At 32.0% G+C, this 21376-nt stretch overlaps 1 long non-coding RNA gene across 1 annotated transcript; it reads right to left on the reverse strand.

Moving 5' to 3' along the window:
* Positions 1-10681: 10681 nt before the first annotated feature.
* LOC127704679 (uncharacterized) lies at positions 10682-20216 on the reverse strand. Its single transcript, XR_007983460.1, has 6 exons — positions 20165-20216; positions 19582-19671; positions 14014-14325; positions 13072-13184; positions 12605-12788; positions 10682-12053 (listed from the first exon to the last, which is right to left on the reverse strand). It is a non-coding gene; the product is annotated as an uncharacterized LOC127704679 (long non-coding RNA).
* Between the last annotated feature and the right edge of the window lie 1160 nt (positions 20217-21376).

Below are 21376 nucleotides of genomic sequence, written 5' to 3' on the forward strand. Positions count from 1 at the left end.
AGTATACACGTTTTTTTTGTGTGTGTTTTTTTAGTTATCTACTGAACTTTTCTATGTCGAAATGTATATGTAATGCACAAATCACCTGAGATTGGACCATTATTTTTCCACAATAATTAATAAACGTGCGGATACATGTATACCGTAACAATTATTTTTAACTTTTGTGAATACACACTATAGAATCTAAAAATACAGTATAATTTACATGTGGTGATTCATGCATGGCTGAACATGCTTACAAACATATGTTGGGCATACATGGTTGAACCCGATAATAAATATGACCATATTTGGCTTGTGTACAATTAACAATTTTGCACACAATGTTCTGTACTTACTATAGAAGTATTTTTTCAAAACATCTAACAAAGATTTAGTCCTAATTCATTTGATTCTTTGCGATGAATCTATTTGTTTTTAGAATTATCTGACTATTATTTTTATTATTAAAATTGTTTATTTCAATAATTTCTGAAATTTCTTTCTGAATTTTTTTTTAAATGTTTATTTTTTGTTGTCTTCTTTTCTGAGACAAAATGTGCTTTGTATATTGAGAAGGATATTATAGTTAATATGTAATTAATATCAAAGTATGCTGTGTCTTCAATTTTGTACCCTATTACTAAATTTTCAAGGCTTATAATGTCTAAAGTTGTCAATACCAATGGATTTCATTAATTTCATTACTATATTTAGAAAGTCATTATTAAATGATCAATTGACGAAAAAGTGTTCATAGTATTCTTTTTTTTTACAATGCTTGCATAAGTTGTCCTCAGTAATTTTCCACTTTTTTAAAAGTTCATTACATGGCAGTATGTAGTGAATAAGTTTCCATCTAAATATTTTCCATCTATTATCAGTGAGATGTTGAAAAATAAAAACAAAGCTATTTTTCAACTTAGTATTTAAATTTTTCTCAAATATTTTTTCCCACATAAGAAAACCATTTGGTTTATCACAACTTTCTTTCAGTGTGAAGATTTTATAGAGTTCTTTTGTGCTCATTAAGGGAGTAATTGTCTTGTGCATAATTTTTAAGTCATTTACAACTTTCACTTTAGTTTTAATAGAATTTTCTGTACGAAAAATTGTTTTCCAATTAATTGGAATTGCTTTTTTTAGCATATATATTTGCTTTATCCAATTTTGTTTATATTTAAGTTTAGATAAAATGATAGTTTCAGAGATATTACCCTGTCAAGTTTAAGCATTTTCTGTTAAACCTGATATTATCGTTTCCACACAGAACTTGTTTTCTAATTTCAATAAAATTTTTGGGATACTTTGTATTACCTCCTTTTACACTTATCCAATTTTTAATAAGTTGTTTATAAAAGTCTGGTAAATATTGTAACTTACTTCTATCAATGTCGTTTATATTCTTTAAATTCATTTTAAATACAAGAAGATTTTTTCCCTAATTTGTTGAAGTAAAAGTTGGGAATAATTGTCCAGTTATCATTTTTATTTTCACTTAATTTGAGAATCCAGCTGATATGCAGTGATTTTATGTAAGCATCAATGTCTGTCATCTTAGGTCCCCCTTCAAAAATCGTTTGAAAGTGTGGATCTTTTTATTCTGTCTCTTTTACCTTTCCAAATAAAATTGTATATTAAAGTTTTAAAATCTTGCAACATTTCTTTAGAAATAATAGTGTTTGATGCAATGTATGTTAGGTTTGGCAAAACAAGTGATTTGATGACAACTATTTTTCCTATAATAGTGAGATTTCTTTTACTCCAAACAGATATTATTTTTTTACTTTTTAAAAGTTGTTTTTCAAAGTTTTGTTTTTGACATTCTTGTTTATTGTAACCAAAGTAAATTCCAAGGCTTTTGATAGGTGTAGTACACAAAATTTATATCTTCAAATTTTTCCCGACAGTGTTTCAATCGGCCTAACCATATCCCTTCAGTTTTTGTTTTATTCAATTTCAAACCCGAGAAAGTACCAAATATTTCTATTAAATTAATTGCTAGAGATACGTCTTTTTTGTTTCAAGAAATAGAGTAGTATCATCAGCTAATTGGCAGATTTTCAAAGTATTACTTTTACTGTCTAGTTTTATTTCTAGTCCTTTTAAGTTTTTATTTTCCCTTATCTTGATTGCCATAACTTCTACAGCTAAAACAAATAGAAATGACGATAACGGACATCCTTGTCGGATCCCACGAGATGTGTCACCAAGGTCCAGAGCACTGTTAGATAACGGGGAGCTAATTCGTATGTACTCGAACCAAGGGACAGGGGGTCAGTCTATCGCTAGACTTTATGTTCTGATAGGCATAGCTAAAACGCAAGGAAGGTTTTCATAATTTAATCAACGATAACAATTTAGATGAATGATGATAACAATCAATTAGTAAACAATGCAAAATAATAATAATCTAATTAAAGTACAAAGTATCAAATCTAAATATCAAATCCAAAGTAAAACTAATTCTCTTTACAATGTAAAATATAAAATAAATGCCAAAACTACTTAATCATAAAATGAATTTAATTTCAAAATCAAATTGTAAAAGTCTCAAAAAATATAATAATTCTCAAATAGAAATTGCCAAAGTAAAAATGTGAGTCAGAGATAAATTTTGTCTCAACACTACACCGTCAACTGGTAGACTGGTAGACAGTCTTGTAGGTCCAGTATAATGACATGAGTAGCGACAGGTTACTGTTCCGAAACACTGACTGCTTTCCAAAACATTTCGCAAAAATAAAATGTGAGTCAAAGATAATTTTTTGTCTCAACACTACACAGTCAACTGGTTGACTGATCGAAAGCCTAACAGATCCAGTATAATAGACTTTAGCAGTGTAAGTTTAGGTTTCCGAAAAGATGACTGCTTTTCCTATATTTCACAACGCTATTTATACTTAAACCAAAAACTAATCAACATGACACGATATGTAAATAGTACTCAGTAGCAAAATAGAATATAATCAAACAAAGCATAATCCCTTCATGTTTTGATAAAAACTTAAAATATCCTAGTGACATGCTAATTGCAATTAATATTTCAAACCAAATTACTTTGAGCAAACTGTGACATGTCGAGTACTTGCCACAACATAGGTAAAATTAATTAAACAAAAATTAATTCAAAATTTTACAAAATACAAACACAAAATTTTCTTTGTAAAATAAAACACACTTTTATACAAAATTACACTAACAAAAATATAAGCCAAATTACACACCATGACAGATGCCCTGAAACGGGCAGAATCCCATCCATTATTAATAATACATCCTTTAATATCAGAGTACATTGTCTGAACCCACCTGATGAAATTATTTTTAAAGCCAAATTTCTTTAAAGTCCCAAACATGAAGTCCCGTTCTAATGAGTCAACCGCTTTTGTAAAATCAAGGAATAAAATTGCCCCATCTATTTTGAAAGTTTCAGAGTAATCAATGACATCTTGTATTTGTCGAATATTAAAACCAATATACCTATTTTTGACATATCCTTTTTGGTCAGTGTGTATAATCTTTGGTAGCAGAGGTTTTAATCTTTGTGCTAAGGCATAAGCAAGTAATTTTGCATCATAGTTTAAAAGAGTAATAGGTCTATAATTGTCTAGTGATAAAGGGTCATTTTTCTTATAAATTAAGGATATTAAACCAACTTTCTGAGTGTTAGATAGTTCTCCTTTTTCATAACAGTAATTAAAAGTAGAGACTATAAAAGTTTCAAGTTCATCCCAGAATTCTCTGTAAAATTCCACATTTAATCCGTCAAGCCCAGACGCTTTGTTAAGTTTCATTTTAAGAATTGCATCAGTGCATTCATCAACAGTTATTTCCCCTTCACAAGTATTAGTTTCACAGTCATTTAATTTCTTATATTACTTGAGAGAATCTAAATATTTTTTTGTTTCTTCTATCTCAGGATTTTTTGTAGAGTACAAATGTTTATAATCATTTGCTTCTAATTTTAATATTTTGTCTTGATCTCTTGTAACTTGACCTTTATCATCATATAGTTGGGTTATTGTTTTTCTACCTAAAAACTATTTTTTTTTATGAGCTACCCACAGACCCGTTACCTTAGTTAGTGGCCGCAACTCTCTCGAAGCTTATCAATTATTTTTAAAGAGTTATGCTCTTGGAAATATTAATTATATGGGAAATTGCCTTGTGAGCACTCATGTGTACAATTCTTGCCAGATTTTTATGAAATTTATATCATAGGTTTATATCAGCTATGTCTTTGACACTTTCGAAAAGAAGTGCTGATCAAATATTTTTAGCGAGTTATGCCCTTTGGAAATATTAATTATATTGGAAATCACATTGAATATTTGCTCGGAAGCATTCATTTCTCTAAGATATTTTTAAAGTTTTAGAGAACAAAAAAAAAAGTGTATTTTGTAGTAATGGCCCTTGATCCTTGGATAGATAAAATATGTGCAACGCGGGGGACATTGGAACTCTGTTCTTTTATTACAAATGATTAAGTCACCTGTTATTCTGAATTACCCCTACCTAGTGAGATATGTGATGAATAAAAATGTAAGCTTCTTCATTAAATTGAAGACCAATTACCTCAGCAATATATTGTACATCAGGCATATTTAAAGCAATGTATTTTGATTTTTGTCGAGCCTGCGACATTCCGTCGACGGCGGCATCAACATTTAGGTTCAGTCTGTGGTTAAAAGTTTTTTTTATACATCAATAAATTCGTCAAACCATCATGGAATTTCATGAAATTTGGACAGAAGCTTGTTTATGACCAAAATACAGTATCCAGAGCAAAATTTGGAAAATATTTTCATTTTCCATATTTTACTGATAAAAGGGCTTAGTTTTTTTTAAGTTAACATTCATATTCAGTCTGAGGTTAAAGTTTTTCAGTCATCAATAACTTTGTCAAACCTTCATGGATTTTTTTGAAATTTGGACAAAAGCTTGTTAATGACCAAGTACAGTATCCAGAGCAAAATTTTGAAAATATTTATTTTCATTTTCCCGTATTTTACTGATAAATGGACTTATTTTTTACACATTTAACAAGTAGATACCGTCTGGGGTTAAAGTTTGTCACACATCAAATACTTTGTCAAACTTTCATAGAATTTTATGAAACGTTTTAGGATTAAGAGATAATGTCTGAAGCAAACATATGATGATCGGAATATATATATATCTTATGATGTCCTAAAGAAAGTTAGAGAGAATGTGATTGCTTATATATAGTTATAAATTTGCGGGGCCTCGGTGGCCGAGTGGTCTAAGTAGTTACTACTGTAATCACTAGCCAGTCAACACTGATGAGGTTGTGAGTTCGAACCCCGCTCGTGCGGGTGCACTCGACTCCAATCTTAATTGACTAGGATTGTCAGTTTTCCTATCGACGGTCGGTGGTTTTCTCCGGGCACTCCGGCTTCCTCCACCAATAAAAACTGGCCGCCACGAAATAGCCCAAAAGCGGTGCTTAAAAGTGGCGTTAAAACACCAAAAATCAAATCAAATAAAATAAATTTGCTTCAGATTTTTGTAAATATTAACATTTGCATTATATATGTGTATCACATAAGTATTAGTCATGCAATTTTTGGAAAAGAGCTTGACAATAAAATACAGAGATTCCAACATTGTGCCAGAATATCAATGCTAAAAATACGTTCTACCTGTAATAAAAATTTCTATATTATTCCAGCTCATCTGACCTATGTCCTGTAAATACGTTACATTCTTATTTAGTAGGTACAGATCTTACTCTTTTCTTTTTACATTCTAGGAATATCAGAAGCATGTCAAACATGTCAGATATCAAACCAATCTCAGAAATAGGTCACTTATGGGACAGAATTTGTTGTTATAAATGCAGTTTTAGATGTTCTTGAGATATTAAGACAGGTTTACTACTCTAATTTTACCTTTCTGCAAGATGAACACAGACCATTTTCATCTGTCCTAATTCTGTGCCAACAAAATCTGCAAATCTGTAACATTTAAGACATTAAATATATGAATTAAAGGGAAGTATGAAGTACATGTAAATGTGAATTACACATCTACCCAAAACACAACAATAATAAAATTTGGCATTGAATTAAATTTTCCAAAATGCCTAGTAACAAGAGAATATCAAACTATGATTCCTTTACAAGAATCTGAAATATTCATGATCAATATTCTTAATGAAAAAGTTATCAATTAAAATTGGTGTTCGCCTTAGCTACTTGACTTTAAATAGTCACTGTGTTTAATTTCTTCTTGGCAAATATAAAGTCGCATCTGCTCATCATAAAACTGGGTTGACTCTCTCTTAATATTTCTGTAGTCCTGCCATTGAAATACTGTGATTTATATAAATTTACTCCTTTTCAGTCAAATTTCAATGAGTCGAAATTTGACCAGAAAGTTGACAATGCATCTGCACCTTAGTCCTGTGATCAAATAACTTAGTTTTTTAACACTTTTAAAGATGGTTAGACATGTTTATTATCTACCTATTGCATGCTCAATTCAATATGATCTGCTTGTTCATATCAAAGTGATCGTCTTAATTTTTCCGTCTGCCTCTCTCAAGTTGAATTTGTTTGACTTTAAATTTATCACTACTTTAAATATAACTTCATCTTAATTCTACTATGACTAAATCATCAATTCTATGACTTATAACTAGAGGCTCACAAGAGCCTGTGTCGCTCACCTGTATCTACTGTTGTTTTCGAAATCATGTAAAATTAGGTTAAAATCATTATTAATAGTATTAGATACCCTAATAATGATTGAGGCCAAGATTGGTTTAATTTGACCCAGTAGTTAAATTAAAAGCAGGTCATCCCATTGTAGTCTTACAATAGTTACTGAAGACCCCTTATCATTATTCAAATTAGTTTTCAAGTTGTGACCATTTGAAATTGTTTTTTTTTACAATTTTCCCTATTGACTTCTATAGTAAACCACTATGTTCTATTTTTAGCCATGGCGGCCATGTTGGTTTGATGACAGGGTCATCGGATACATTTTTCATTCAAGATACCCTATTAAAAATTGTGGCTAAGTTTAATTCTATTTGGCCCAGTAGATTAAGTGGAGAAGATTTTTGGTTCTATTGACTTATTTGTAGATCGTACTTTGCTGACCATTATTGCTGTTTAAAGTTTATCTCTATCTATGATAATATTTAAGATAATAACCAAAAACTGCAAAATTTCCAGGGGCAGCAACCCAACAACAGGTTGTTTGATTCGTCTGAAAATTAGAGGGCAGATAGATCTCAACCTGATAAACATTTTTACCGATGTCAAATTTGCTCTAAATGCTTTAGTTTCAGAGATATAAGCCAAAAAACTGCATTTTACCCCTATGTTCTATGTTTAACCATGTCGGCCATGTTGGTTGGTAGGCGGGATCATCGGACACATTTTTTAAACTAGATACCCTAATGATGATTGTGGCCAAGTTTGGTTAAATTTGGCCCAGTAGTTTCAGAGGAGAAGATTTTTGTAAAAGTTAACGGACGACGGACGACGACGACGACGGACAACGGACGACGGACGCCAATTGATGAGAAAAGCTCACTTGGCCCATTGGGCCATGTGAGCTAAAATGTGGACGACCAAATTGTGAATCTTGTTTATACTTATATGAAGGAACAGAATTCGTTTTTAAATCCGGACACATTTTTAAAATCAAGAACAGTTTTTCACGTGCATCGGAAAACCTTTTATATATCATAACTTGCAGTGGTTGTCAAGAAAATTATATTGGACAAACCGGCAACACCATTAGAAAACGAATGACAGTACATAGACAGCAAATTCGAGTCCCAAGTACAAGAAAAATCCCACTTAGCGAACATATTGATTTATGCGCTGGATCAAATCATCCAAATTTCTTTTTTTTCCCATTTTTTCAGTGTTCAGATAAAACAACGGAACCAATGAGAAATATAAATCAATTGTTTTGTAAACAATTGTTAGCGGCGGTCTTTCCCCTCTAAAACATAATTGATTGATTGATCGATCGATGGATGGGTTTGTTGGTTGGTTGGTTAGTTGATTGGTTGGTTGGTTGGTTTGCTTAAAAAACACATTGGACCTAGACTGTAGGAACATGCTAAAAAACAAAAGATGATCACTCGTCCTCTATTAAACACATGGACCAGACACCTGCATGAGTGATTAAATGGTTGGTTGGTTGGTTGGTTGGTTGGTCGATTGATTGATTGATTGATTGATTGATTGATTGGTTGATTGCATGACACCTAGCTTCTCTGTGCGATGCAGCTAACTTAAATAACGCCTATATTCTGCCCGAACGTGACTGCGTACTTATACATCCCGCACAGCCAAACGGACGCCTGAGATGTCCTCATATAAATTTATCCTAGCATCATTCGTTTATAAATTTTCTCTAGTTTCTATGTTACCTCGGACTTCCATTTTTCATCTACTAAGTATTTGTTGTGTATGCATTTTGTTTGAATTTGTAGGAAAACGGAGTAAATTTTATCTTGGAAGTTTCATTTTCCTTATTTGGATATGAAATGTTTTATTCTAAATTTAGGTCCGCGCGCGAGATGGTGTTGTGAAATCACGTGACCCTCGAATATATATGTCTGGAGAATATTAATATCTTTTCAAGGGAGACCGTTGAACAGAGCACATGTGTATTGATCAGAGTAACACGATCACTATTGGTTTTATTATTTACAGGTCCTTGATGTCCGATCATGCATGCATTTTACGTACACATGTTTACTGGAGCATACATTTGTATTTTAATCCATGTTTAGAAATTTGATTGTAGGATTTCAGTAATATTTTCGAACTTGGGAGCCATTTCTACGTCATTGAATTTAATTTCCCAATCAAGCGGACCGCGCCTTAGTAACGGCAAAAGTAATGCTGTTAACCAAACGTTTATCGATTAATTTCAGAAAATACATGAATTGGAGCAGATTTTTGCAGGGATGAATTTCTATTTAAGAAGTTCGTACATAAGATGGATTGCATTTTTACAGTAAAATGTACAGGACTGAACTTCAAGGCGAAATGGGATTCCTCCAAAAAAAAACAAAAAAAAAAACCAAAAAGGGGGGGGGGCGGCTGTGTGGAGGATGGTGGACCTTGGTTGATTAATAAAGATAAGATGCATGTATACATCATGCTAGCTGCAAAGTATGAGGCTATAATTGGTTAATTTTGTTCATTTTATCGTTTCAGTTGCATGGAACTCGTAAAACAATGACACGTGCCATTTCGACAAAAACTTTCCAGTTATATATCATGTCGCGACTAACATTTTGGTCAATTTTTTTTATACGGCTTACGGTTTATGAATTACAAAAACAAAACGACAAATTTATTTGGTAAAGGCAGATAACTCCTATAAGATCTCACTGGATCGCTTCAATCCAAATTAGCCAAAAATTCCTGAGGATGTAACAAACAATTTAGAAAAAGAATTTTGTCGTTACCTGTTTGTGTTACGAAGGAGATGCATACAGTTGATAAACAGTGAATTGGGAGATAACTCTTACTAAGGAAATTGTTCGGCTTAGCAGGGTGAAATGTATAAGCACATACACTGTACCATACAACATAAGAAATATCAAAGCGACATATTGCGAAACAAAAATTTATCGCAAGAACAAAGATTGGCGGAAGAAAAAAATAATAATAATCAGAACAAATACAATAGGTCTTTCCACAGAAAAGTGGAAAGACCTAATTAATAAAGAAAATTATTTCATTAAGAAATACCGTTCAAAATTAAATGGATAAAATAAGAAACCGGTAGGAAATAAACTCATCATAGATACCAGGATTGAAATTTTGTATTTACGCCAGACGCGCATTTCGTCTGCAAAAGACTCATCAGTGACGCTCGAATAAAATAAAGTTAAAAAGGCCAAATAAAGTACGAAATTATGGAGAACATTTTAAAACAATTTGATGTCTTAATAGACAAAATGTGATTATTCATATTGAATATAAATATTCCGTGCAATTTCAGTCTTATTTTTTCCCTATTTTATGCACAACATGGACAAATTTTATAACTTTTCAATATATATACTAGAAAAACTGTAGTTACAGAGGAAGATAGACCTATTCGATTATTGACAGTACAATACACTTTTGCAGATGAAGGCAACACTATTTCATTACTGACAGTAACATTTTACAAAGGAAAGCTAACCTTTTTGATTACGGTCATACATTTTAAAGAGGAAAGCAAACAATCACAATATTTTAATGCATTTGAATTTATTAAAACATTGTTAGGAAAAAAAATACCTTCAATCAGATAATTGCTTCATCTCAATATAACATTTATTGTAAAAATTACAAATGTGATCATCACGATACACACACACAAACGACTTTATTCTTTTGGAAGCCTATTGCTCAAACAAATAGAACACAATTTGCTTTTATTACATCATATGGAAGATTTACAATATAGCTTTTAATCTTATAAGAATATGAGGAGACATGGTATGATTGCCAATGAGGCAACTGTCCACCAGAGGCCAATCGACGAGGCTGTAAACAATCAGGGGACACTGTACGGCCTTAAACAATGAGCAAATGTCATACAGTATAGAAAGCTATAAAAGGACCGTCATGCCAAAATGTGAAACAGCTAAAGGTCTGATTGATGCTTAAAACAACCAACAACACCCACTGATTCAAAAAATGAATGAATGAATGAATATTTTATTGCAGAAGCAAACATAATGCTATAGCAAAATAACATGATATATAATGACATAATGACAGTAAACAGAGAACAACACAATAAAGTCATAGCAAGCACAGAACTACAACTGTTATGCAATTATAATTTGTAATCTTAACTTCCATGCCGCATTTAGAAATTTACACAAGATTTTGGTTAAAATCTTTGAGCTAGCTTGCAAAAGAAATACATGCTATCAATTATTTGTACAATAGTATTTAGGTAAAAACTGTAGCCACAAAGATCTAAAGGCAGGACATACTAATACAAAATACTCATTTTCTATACAATTCATATTACAACATATACATATACGGTATTATCTTGAAATATTGTCAAAACGACCAACTTCTTTATTCAGTTTTAATGTTCCACTACGTAGTTTAGTGAGTAAATTAATATTAAAACCATATTTCAAGTAATCCTCTAAACAAAAAAATATTTTTTTAATGTTCTATATAAACACAGTTTTTCTTAATCGTTCATAATAGCAAACCAGTTCTGGTTGTAATTACAATTAGCGTACTGTTACGTTGGAAGTTTGTGACTTGAGACCTTTTTGAAAAATAAATACAATAAAAGTAGGCAAGTCATCTATCATGAGCCGTGATTGAAATAAGGGAGGCATGCGACTCCGAAGCTGACACCCATCTTAGAATTATCGAAACACGTTCGCATGTGTCAGTGAATGTTTTTTTCTGTTTAGTATTGAATAGTCTGGCTTTATTTCGGAAACATTTAATAAACTTTGATAAACTACATCGTTTGACTTGAGATTCATACGTCTGTACTTTATATAGTTTTTTTTAACTTATCTTAAATCATTTTTGTTATTCTTGCAATTAGAATATGTTTAAATTAAACTATGTAACGATCATTTGGCTTCCTTCGATATACTGCAATAAACGATTTCCGTTATATGACGGTGTATGTTAGTGACCTTTACAAATTGAACAATTTATTTACATAGGTCATTTTCATATAAATATCATGTTATTATTGTCTATAAATAGACAATAATGATATTTTCAGAAAATCTATGTGGTTTTCTTGATATTTTAAATACTTTATAATTAAATATTTACAATAATATAAGAAGGATATTTTGGAATAATTAACCTTTCTACTCAACATGTTATATAACAAACCATTACAAGGACATTTGATATCATTAATTTAATGTTTTTATGCATTAAAAGATATAGAATGTATTTACTTGATGGAATGGAAAAATGCAATTATTAAAAGTATTTGAACAACAGTTGGTTCTTCGTCATATGAGCTTGATGCGATGAAACCTGTCCGAGCAAGGTGACTGCTTTGGTTTGAATAACCTATAATATAAAATTATAAAAAAAACAAACAACAATAAAAAAATCAACTCTCATTCTCAATTTTATTATTAATCTCTTCATAGTATGCAATCCCCTGTGTTCCTTTATTTATCAAATACGATTACAAGTAGATGTGTAACGTCATAAGAAGATATGCATCACTGAATTGTCTTTGAGTACTAATTTCTGTTATAACTATTTGGGATTTTCTTTACTTTTTGCTGTCATAATTATTAATGTTGGACATTAAGTCGTTATCCTGCATATAGTCTTTTAGGAAATCAACAATAAAAAAACAGCAACGCGAACCAAATATTTCCTCATTCTAAATGTTCACGTCATGAACTTACGAAATTGAGTGGTATCTTCCGCCTCTCTTTTCGACACAATAAAATTTCTTTATTAATACCAATATCATGGAATATCTTGAAAATTATTGTATAATTCCCTCAGTTTTTTTCTCGTATGATTTAAAAGAATAGTACGATTTACCAACACATATCATATCATAATACAAAAAAGATCCATTTATCTCTTTAATAATGACTTACTATTTTGACACGAGAACTTCTTTTTAGCAATAGTTATGCGTACAGTTCCAATGGTACAAGTAATAGTTACCAAACCAACACAATGTTGAGAATCGACCATATACTTGAAGTCAACCATTGATTTATAAAAGATTCCGTCATGTTTTGAGTTTACTTTCAGAGCTTCATTTGTAATTTCCTTTTCCTGTGAAAAACACCGCTTTTTAGATAGTTCCCATGTGCTTTTATTAAATGTAATAAACTTTATTTTGTCCATGTGGAATATCATTTTTTTTTTTATTAAACTCAAGTTTATTGAATATGCATTGTTTAATGCAGCTAAAAAGTATGGTGAAAGTTTTCGTTTGGTATCGTGTAATATAATAGAAAGGAATTATGACATGTATGTTAACACAAAAGCAATAAACACGGAAGGATTGGGCGAAAAAAACACAATTTCCTTTTATTCAAATCAAAATTTTACTTACATCAGCGTTGGCACTACACAGAGGTTTTGGGAAAACCTTTTCTAATGTTATTGTTGTATATATATGTGACCTGTTAAAACTCAAAGTAGCGGGAACCAATTTGACCGGGTGATCTGAATAAATAAAATTCAAGTTATTAATTCGTCCGTATGTCATAACTATATAATGGTCCAGTCAATATAAGTGTATTGTAACGATATGAATTATTGTTATCAGTTACACTTGAGATCAGGTATTGGAAGAAATAATATAGCTATGAAACAGTTTGGAGCATTGAAAAAATATCAGAATAGCCAAAATAATTTATGGTCAACCTTTCGTTAGAGAGTGACAACCTTTTATTGATATAGATAGAAAATATTACAGATAATCAGAGGAAAACATAATGAAATAATGTCATTTGATGGTTTGTTAATGCTTCAATTTACACCATTTGACATCTAACACAACTTTCTATTCAAGTCTTTGTTAGATTTATTTGTATGTTTGTTTGAATTATTTTTTAATTAAATGTTTCCATTCGTTCCGTTGGTTGATAAAGTCTAGCGACTGATTTTTGAAATTACCCTAGAATTCGTTTTTTTTTGTGTTATACTTTTTTCATACAACTAATAAGGAACCCCTTTCTTTTGAAGATGCTGAACGAACTTTTTTCATTCTTATAACTTCTTAATAGTTTAAAGCAAGGATATTTTCAGGTGTTTTTTTTATTTGTGGTTTGGTTATTCGTTTTGAAATTTCAACATTTTAATTCGGATTTCCCAATGAAATCTCGACGGGGCTTTGCAAAAAGAGTTTCACCTATCTGCCAAGAAATGTAAATTTTGCCTTTTGAAATGAGTGTATTTACTTTATCATATATTTATGATATTATCCGGGTATTATATCACACAAAATGTTATTATGAATATATCAGTATGCAATTACACAAAAATAGCTTACACTCATATCTCTGCTTTGTCAGCTCCAAAACGGCTTCATATCTGGAGAATCCATAACTACATTGGTAAATAATGTCCACATCGTCCTCGGAAAATGACTTAATATTCAATATTGATGTTCCATTTTCGTTTATCAAATGCTCTTCATATTTTGTATAATTTGATGACCATTCATTAAGAGTCAAAGTTTTATAATCATGACCACCTCTCCATGTCCTAGTTGGACAGCACGTTTGTTTTGGCAAGTCACACTGTAGTTGAACATCACGTCCAAAAATTACATGTTCGGTCAAAAGTTTCCATGATATTTTTCCTGTTAAATATTATGTTAACATTATTTTTGATTGTTCTGCCTGTTAAAATCATTATTTTGATAGCATTAACTCAATATTTCGATTATCCTTTTTTTTTTTTACAAATGTTTACTATTGGTCTATTGCCATGTAGTCATGTATTAATTTATATATATGTAATATGCCACTGCCGCTTGAAATATACGAATGTCAAGTAATTAAACTCTGCATTATATGTTTACATTTATTTTAGTTATTCAGTTGATTTTGTAGGGAAAACATTAGTTAACAGAATAACTGAAAAAAAAAACATTAATCAAGATACTTTGATACATTCAATTTTTCACCATTTCACAATTGACGTTTCAGAAAGCCTGTTTGTGCTTTATTGTTAGGTCGAACTTTTTCACGGCGTTTGTATATGAAGAAGGTCCTAACTGATTTTCTTTAGTGCCATTTTTGATGAATTATTGTGAATTATACATATATTTTGTATTATACATATTTTACTATTTCAAACACACTTATCTCCTCTTTTCATATTCGGTTTCGTAGATAGCTGAATTACGTTAACGTGTCAAAACTATCCGAGTCGAAAGATATCAAAGGGACATTTAAATTCATATGTCGAAAACAAACTGACAATGCCATGGCACAAATAGAAAAACGACGAAAAGAATAACAAAAGCCCACAAAACACAACATAGAAAACTAAAGACTGAGCAACACAAACCAAAGCAAAACCTTGGGCCAATCTCAGGTGATCCAGAAGGGTACCCATATCCTGCTCCACATGTGACACCCGTCGTGTTGCTCATGTAAGTACACATCCGGTGATAAGTCTAATTCGATAGGTCACATTCAAGGAAACGATGACGGTCACCACTTGGAACTCTTGGTTTAATAACTTTCTTGTAAGAAACAACCCTCTATTAAGGAAATCGTGATAGATGATGGTAGCTCTGGAATATCGTATCAACTGGGAGATGTATACTTCATATGCAGGCGCTGCTGTAATGTTGCTACATAGAAATGGAACGTTCACAGCTGGGAAGCTGAAATCATCTCTTTTGTCGTAAAGTTTTGTTTTAAACCGACTCTCATTGTCAATTTGTAGATGGAAGTCAAGATATGAGGCAGACTTAACTGTATCTGCTGTATCCTTTATTTCAAGTTCGATGGGATAGATGCGTTAAACATAGTCATCAAACTTTGAATTATTTAGTGAGAGGAAATCATCTATATAGCGGAACGTGAAGTTAAAGGACAATGCTAGCTTCTTTTCATTCTTACTAAGAAGCTCCTGTATAAAGTCAGCCTTATATGAATAAAGGGATAAGTCAGCAAGGAGAGGAGCTAAGTTGGTTCACATGGGAATGTCGATTGTATGTAGAAAAACACGTCCTCCAAAGGTTACAAATGTGTTGGCAATCAAGCATCCTGATAATGTCCGTTTCAGAGAATTTTTTTGTTTGAATCAATGTACGATTTATCCCTCCCTAAGACAAGTGATACTTGTATCTACGTTGGCCTTTTTTTATGAAACAAAGCAGGACCAATTCTTTCAATTTGTCTTTTAGTTTGGAATGGGGAATATTTGTATAAAGGGTAAAAAAGTATATTGTTTAAATACTATTGTATATGGAAGCGCATATGGTACACCCCTTGTAAAGTTATTTTGTTGCAAATAAGTCGGAATTATTAGTTAAGTTGTGTGTTATAAGCTGAAATCAAATCATCATGTGGAATCAACTTGTCAGAATGATGAAGAAAAAATTGCATTACAATGTCGACTTGCTAATATAAATGTAATGACATAGAAATACGAAGTCGACATGTTGAATTCAGTTTGTAAATTGATTATATTTGATGATGAGGTAGAACCACGTGACCATTTTGGAAAACATTATTCTATTTTTAAATCGATTTCCATATGTCGTTTGTTTAATGTGCTTCGGATGAGTGTCGCTATAAGTTCAAGTTCAAATTAAAGGTCGAGTTGTTGCTCAGAGTTATTTGGTATGAAAATGGGGAACGGCAGTCAAATATCAGAAAAAAGTACTAAAAAATAACAATATGTCGGACATAAGGGTGATATCCCCACACCACTTGGTCCGGCGTTTATTTTCCATAGTTCTCAAACAGAAGAAGTAAAATAATAAATTCGCGAAGGATTCCACGGCACCCTCTGTCTCGCATGCGATTGCTGCTGTCAGTGTAAAATTGTTAACGTCTCCTCGGAGACGTTATTAAGAATTGAACGATGGACAGTGTGCGGGCTGAATGCTTCTAACTACCTGATTGGAAGATATACTGAGACGTTAATAATAAAAAGTTCGTTGATTGGTTGGGACAATCTAAACTTAGTAAATGTCTGTCAATCCCGTAGAGTATCGGATTTGTACTCTCTATTTTAGCAATTAGATTTTGCCTGGTCACCAATCATGCATATCGGTACACAGGTAACTTTTATCTATAAATAGCCTAATCTCCTGTAAACACACACAAAGGCCAGTCAAGGTCGTTAAACACTTCCATCATCATCAACACACACATGATTGTTTCACATTCAATCCAGTCCCTCACTGTTACCGGCACATTTTATACACGAAAAACATAAGATAACTTGAGCATGGTTATAATATTTAATGACGAGAGAATAAATTGTTTGACAACTATGTAAAGCATTTACAACCATGATTTGAAGGATTATTCCGTTGGACCTTATTTGATACATAACATTAAACGATATACTGCTTCATAACGTGTGTGGTAAAATTTGTTGATTGACATGCAAGGCTTTTCTGAATGAATTAATCTACAAAGCGAGAACACTTTCCACTTTCATCAGCTAAGAGACGGCTAGCTTTTTTCGAAAAGCTATTACTTGTAATGTTTACTGTAAACAGTTCATTTTTCTGTATAATACAAAATTTTTTTTCTGTAGATGCTTTGGGTCAAGTAGGATGAATGGTACTGTAGTTCCATCGGAAGAACAGAGAAGTAATTCGGTTTAACTTATGAAGTAAATCAGTTTATATGTACTAAAAGGTCGACAGGTTGACACTAGAAAGGTCGACAAGTGTGAAATTCGAAAGGTTGACAAGTGTTAAGGTCGACAGGTTGGCAGGTCGACATCTTGAAAGGTCGACAGGTTGACAGGTTGACAAGTGTTTAGGTCGACAGGTTGACAAGTGAAATAGTTAACAAGTTGATAGGTTTAATTTTACAGTCCAGTTTTTTAACCTTTTTATCAAGTCTTGACTTATAACTGTCTACCTGTCGACTGTCGACCTGTCAACCTGTTGACTGTCAACCTGTTAACCACTATTAAAGTTTTCGTTTCTCCCCGTCATATTGTCGACTTGTCGACCTGTCTACCAGTCACCAATAATACTATCTTACACTAGATAAATTCTTTCAAATTGTCAATCTGTCGACTTGTCAACCATAACTTCAATTTTCACTATATTAAATTTTCAACTTGTCAACTTGTCAACCTGTCAACCTGTCGACCTGTCGACCAGTCAACCATAAAAGTATTTACATTTTTAACATTGACAACTTGTCGACTTGTCAACCTGTCAACCAGTCAACCACAAAAATAAATGCATTTTTAACACATTGTCAACCTGTCTACCAGTCATTTATTTTTTCATTGTATAATTTGAATACATTTATTGCCCATGAATACATACGCGTATAAATTTATCATAAAAGCCGGAACTAAAGTACCGTATATCCTACTTGAGCCGATTATCTTGATCTGAAAGAATAACTCCTATACAAGATTTATAACAATTCATGGAGATTTACGCCGTGTAACAGCACAACAAAAGCTATAAAAATCAGTTGCAGCTGGCTAACTCAATAGATCGATATTACTGGCCAATATAGATTCATTAAAATCCGGCGTAGATATCAATGCTCCTGAAGAGTAAGCTGATCCTGCTCAACGTGAGTCACCTGTCGTGTTATTCGTGAAATTACAAACCCAGTTATTTGGTCTAATGCGGTATGTCATCCTCGAGGAAAAGAGGACGGATTTGTGGTTACGACAATTGGAACATATATTATCCGTTGTTTCCCTTTAAATTGAGTGTGAGTTGATTAAAAGTGTTTCATTTTTTGACAACAAAGTACAAGTCATTTGATTTGTGTAGTACCTGCGACATTAATGTCGCGGAAGTGAGACACGGCAAACCTAGGCTGTATTCCGTCGTCGATAATGGTGTCGGCGTCTTCGTCATTTAGATCGTTCTGTTTCTAGTTTTTTTTTTACATTTGTCATTTCGGGATCTTTCATAGCTTACTATGCGGTAAGGATTTTGCTCATTGTTGAAGACCATACCAGTGACAAATAGATCTCCGTGATTTGGTATGTGATGGAGAAATGTTTTATTGGCCATCATACCACATCTTCTTTTTATATAAGCTTTCAGTTTTTTGCAGTTAATAAAACTGTTTTGTCCTGATAAATTTGTAAATTTTCATGAATTATTTAAAGTTTGTATGTTACTGAAAAATAAATTAACTTTTTACAGTCAACATTACAATTTTACACTGACAGCAGCAATGTCATGCAAAACCTTTGCGAATTTATTATAATACTTCTTCCGTTTGAGAACTAAGGAAAATAAACGCCGGACCAAGTGGTGTGGGGATATCCCCCTTATGTCCGAAATATTGTTATTTTTTAGTACCTTTTTTCTGATATTTGACTGCCGTTTCCCCTTAATTTTCATACCAAATAACTCTGAGCAACAACTCGACCTTAAATTTTAACTTGAACTCAATGGATTGCGACACTCATCCGAGGCACATTAAACAAACGACATATGGAAATCGATTTAAAAATAGAATAATGTTTTTCCAAAATGGTCACGTGGTTTTACCTCATCATCAAATAAACAAGTTGTCGACTTAATCAATTAACAAGTTGAATTCAACATGTCGACTTCGTATTACTATGTCATTACATTTAAATTAGCAAGTCGACATTGCAATACAATTTTTTCTTCATCATTCCGACAAGTTGACTCCACATGATGATTTGATTCCAGCTTATAACACACAACATAACTAATAATTCCGACTTATTTGCAACAAAATAACTTTACAAGGGGTGTACCATATGCGCTTCCATAATTGCAAGAGGAAACAGATTTAGATTGTATTTACTCTAACAGATCATATTATACCTTAAGATTATTATAACTTAACTAATGAATCAATTATATCGTTTTCCTTATATTGTAAACTGTTTTTAATTTTACCTTTTCCAAATGTCAGTTCTGTCAAAAACAATAGAATGGAAATGGTCAAACGCATTGTGTTTTGATAACCGATTCTTCATTCTTGGTATTCTGTAAAAACAAAAGCAAACTCTATCTTCATTTGAACTTTGGTGGATAGTAGTCTCATTGGCATATTTTTATATCTATCGTTGGTTTTGTCTTTTTTTCGGTTGACTGTGCAAATATTGAAAGGTGTTTTTGAACGGAATTCTAATTGCGTAATATTTTGCAGCTTGTCGACATCTTCCATGTATTAACTTCAGTCCATTATTGTTGTAAAACAAGTTGGAGGGGTAATATTGATCACTTGTTTGTGTACTACATGCAACTGAAACATACAGGTAAAATAAATTATATTCATCATGGAGGGCCAATGTTGAAATCTTATACAACCAGGAAGAATAATTTTATGGAAGCATTATTAATTATTAACATGACACAGCAATTGAATATTCAGATTTTGATTAAGTAAGTCATGAAAAAAAATACTTATATTTTTGTTCTTGTGATAAAAAAAAACAGAAACGTTTACAGGAAGTAATAAGTAAATAAACACTTTTACCACAATATGAGATAGCTCCATTGTCAATAAACTTATCATATAATTGTACGTGTCAAGGTCAACGTTAATAAATGTATTTAGGTATTGGGTCAATATTTATATACCTGTTTGTGTTTGATAAGTTTGATAATTGCCTTTCCATTTAATTTCGTTTATTAAAGTAGTTTAAATTGTGTTAATTACCCCGTTTTAACGACAGGCATGAGGTACGATTTCATTTAAGGCGAAGTGTACGTAATTGCACGCCTCTAGCGGAATTTAGGATAAAAAACGTGCGTCGTTAGTTACGCGGGTTATCTCCCCTACTCCATGAAATAAAAATGGGCACATGAAAGAAAAATGACTTCGTGCGGTATATCATGAATCCAAACAAGTATTCATGTGCTATCTCAAAACTTCAAAGAAATTATTATAATGACTCCAATCAGAAATCTGAGTATCCTATTGTGAGTTAGTCTGACTCTATTACCACTGTTTTTGTTTTAGACACGCAGGAGCAGGTACACTCGTGTTTATTTCAACAGAAGGTAAAAACGCCTAAACAACAAAATTATAACCAAATAAACAAATATACCAGTGACAATTCTGCTTCTATTCGTATCAAATTCATTAAAATCAAACCAGAATTGACCCCACAATATTTTTTGAAAAACCATAGTTTTGAATGAAATTCACAGTGTACTGTAGCGTAAAATTGTAGGTAACGAATAATTGCATGTGAATTTGTGTGTTGAACAAGAAAGACGTTGGCATGTCCGTTTTTATGCAATTGAAAATTTTATGATGTTTTATATTTTATTATTTATGTAAAAAGTATAAAAGATACTAAGGGGTAATCGACCACTAGTACAACATTTATAAGCCGAAGAAAAAGCCAACAGCAAAAAAAAAAACCCATCAGATTCCGTCCACAAAACATTACACACTCAGAAACTAAGAATTGAGCACTATTACATTTATCTCAGAGTAAAATCTATGTCATCCAAATCTCAGTTTTCAAGGTGCAGAAAATAAACAGGTGTCTTCTATTCCGTCCGCAATTTTTGGGGAAAGTAAAATCTAAATTTAGAACCAAAGTTGAAACTGAAACTACACATGTATGATAAAAATAGAACGTGTTATTTTTTCTTTATCTTTATCTTTGCAAATTCCAATTTCGAAGGGATAGCGAAATTTGTTTTCTTTTGTTGTGCTTTTGTGTATCATTCAGCA

The sequence above is a fragment of the Mytilus californianus genome, unplaced genomic scaffold (assembly GCF_021869535.1).
Source record: "Mytilus californianus isolate M0D057914Y unplaced genomic scaffold, xbMytCali1.0.p SCAF_6, whole genome shotgun sequence".
Taxonomy (NCBI): domain Eukaryota; kingdom Metazoa; phylum Mollusca; class Bivalvia; order Mytilida; family Mytilidae; genus Mytilus; species Mytilus californianus.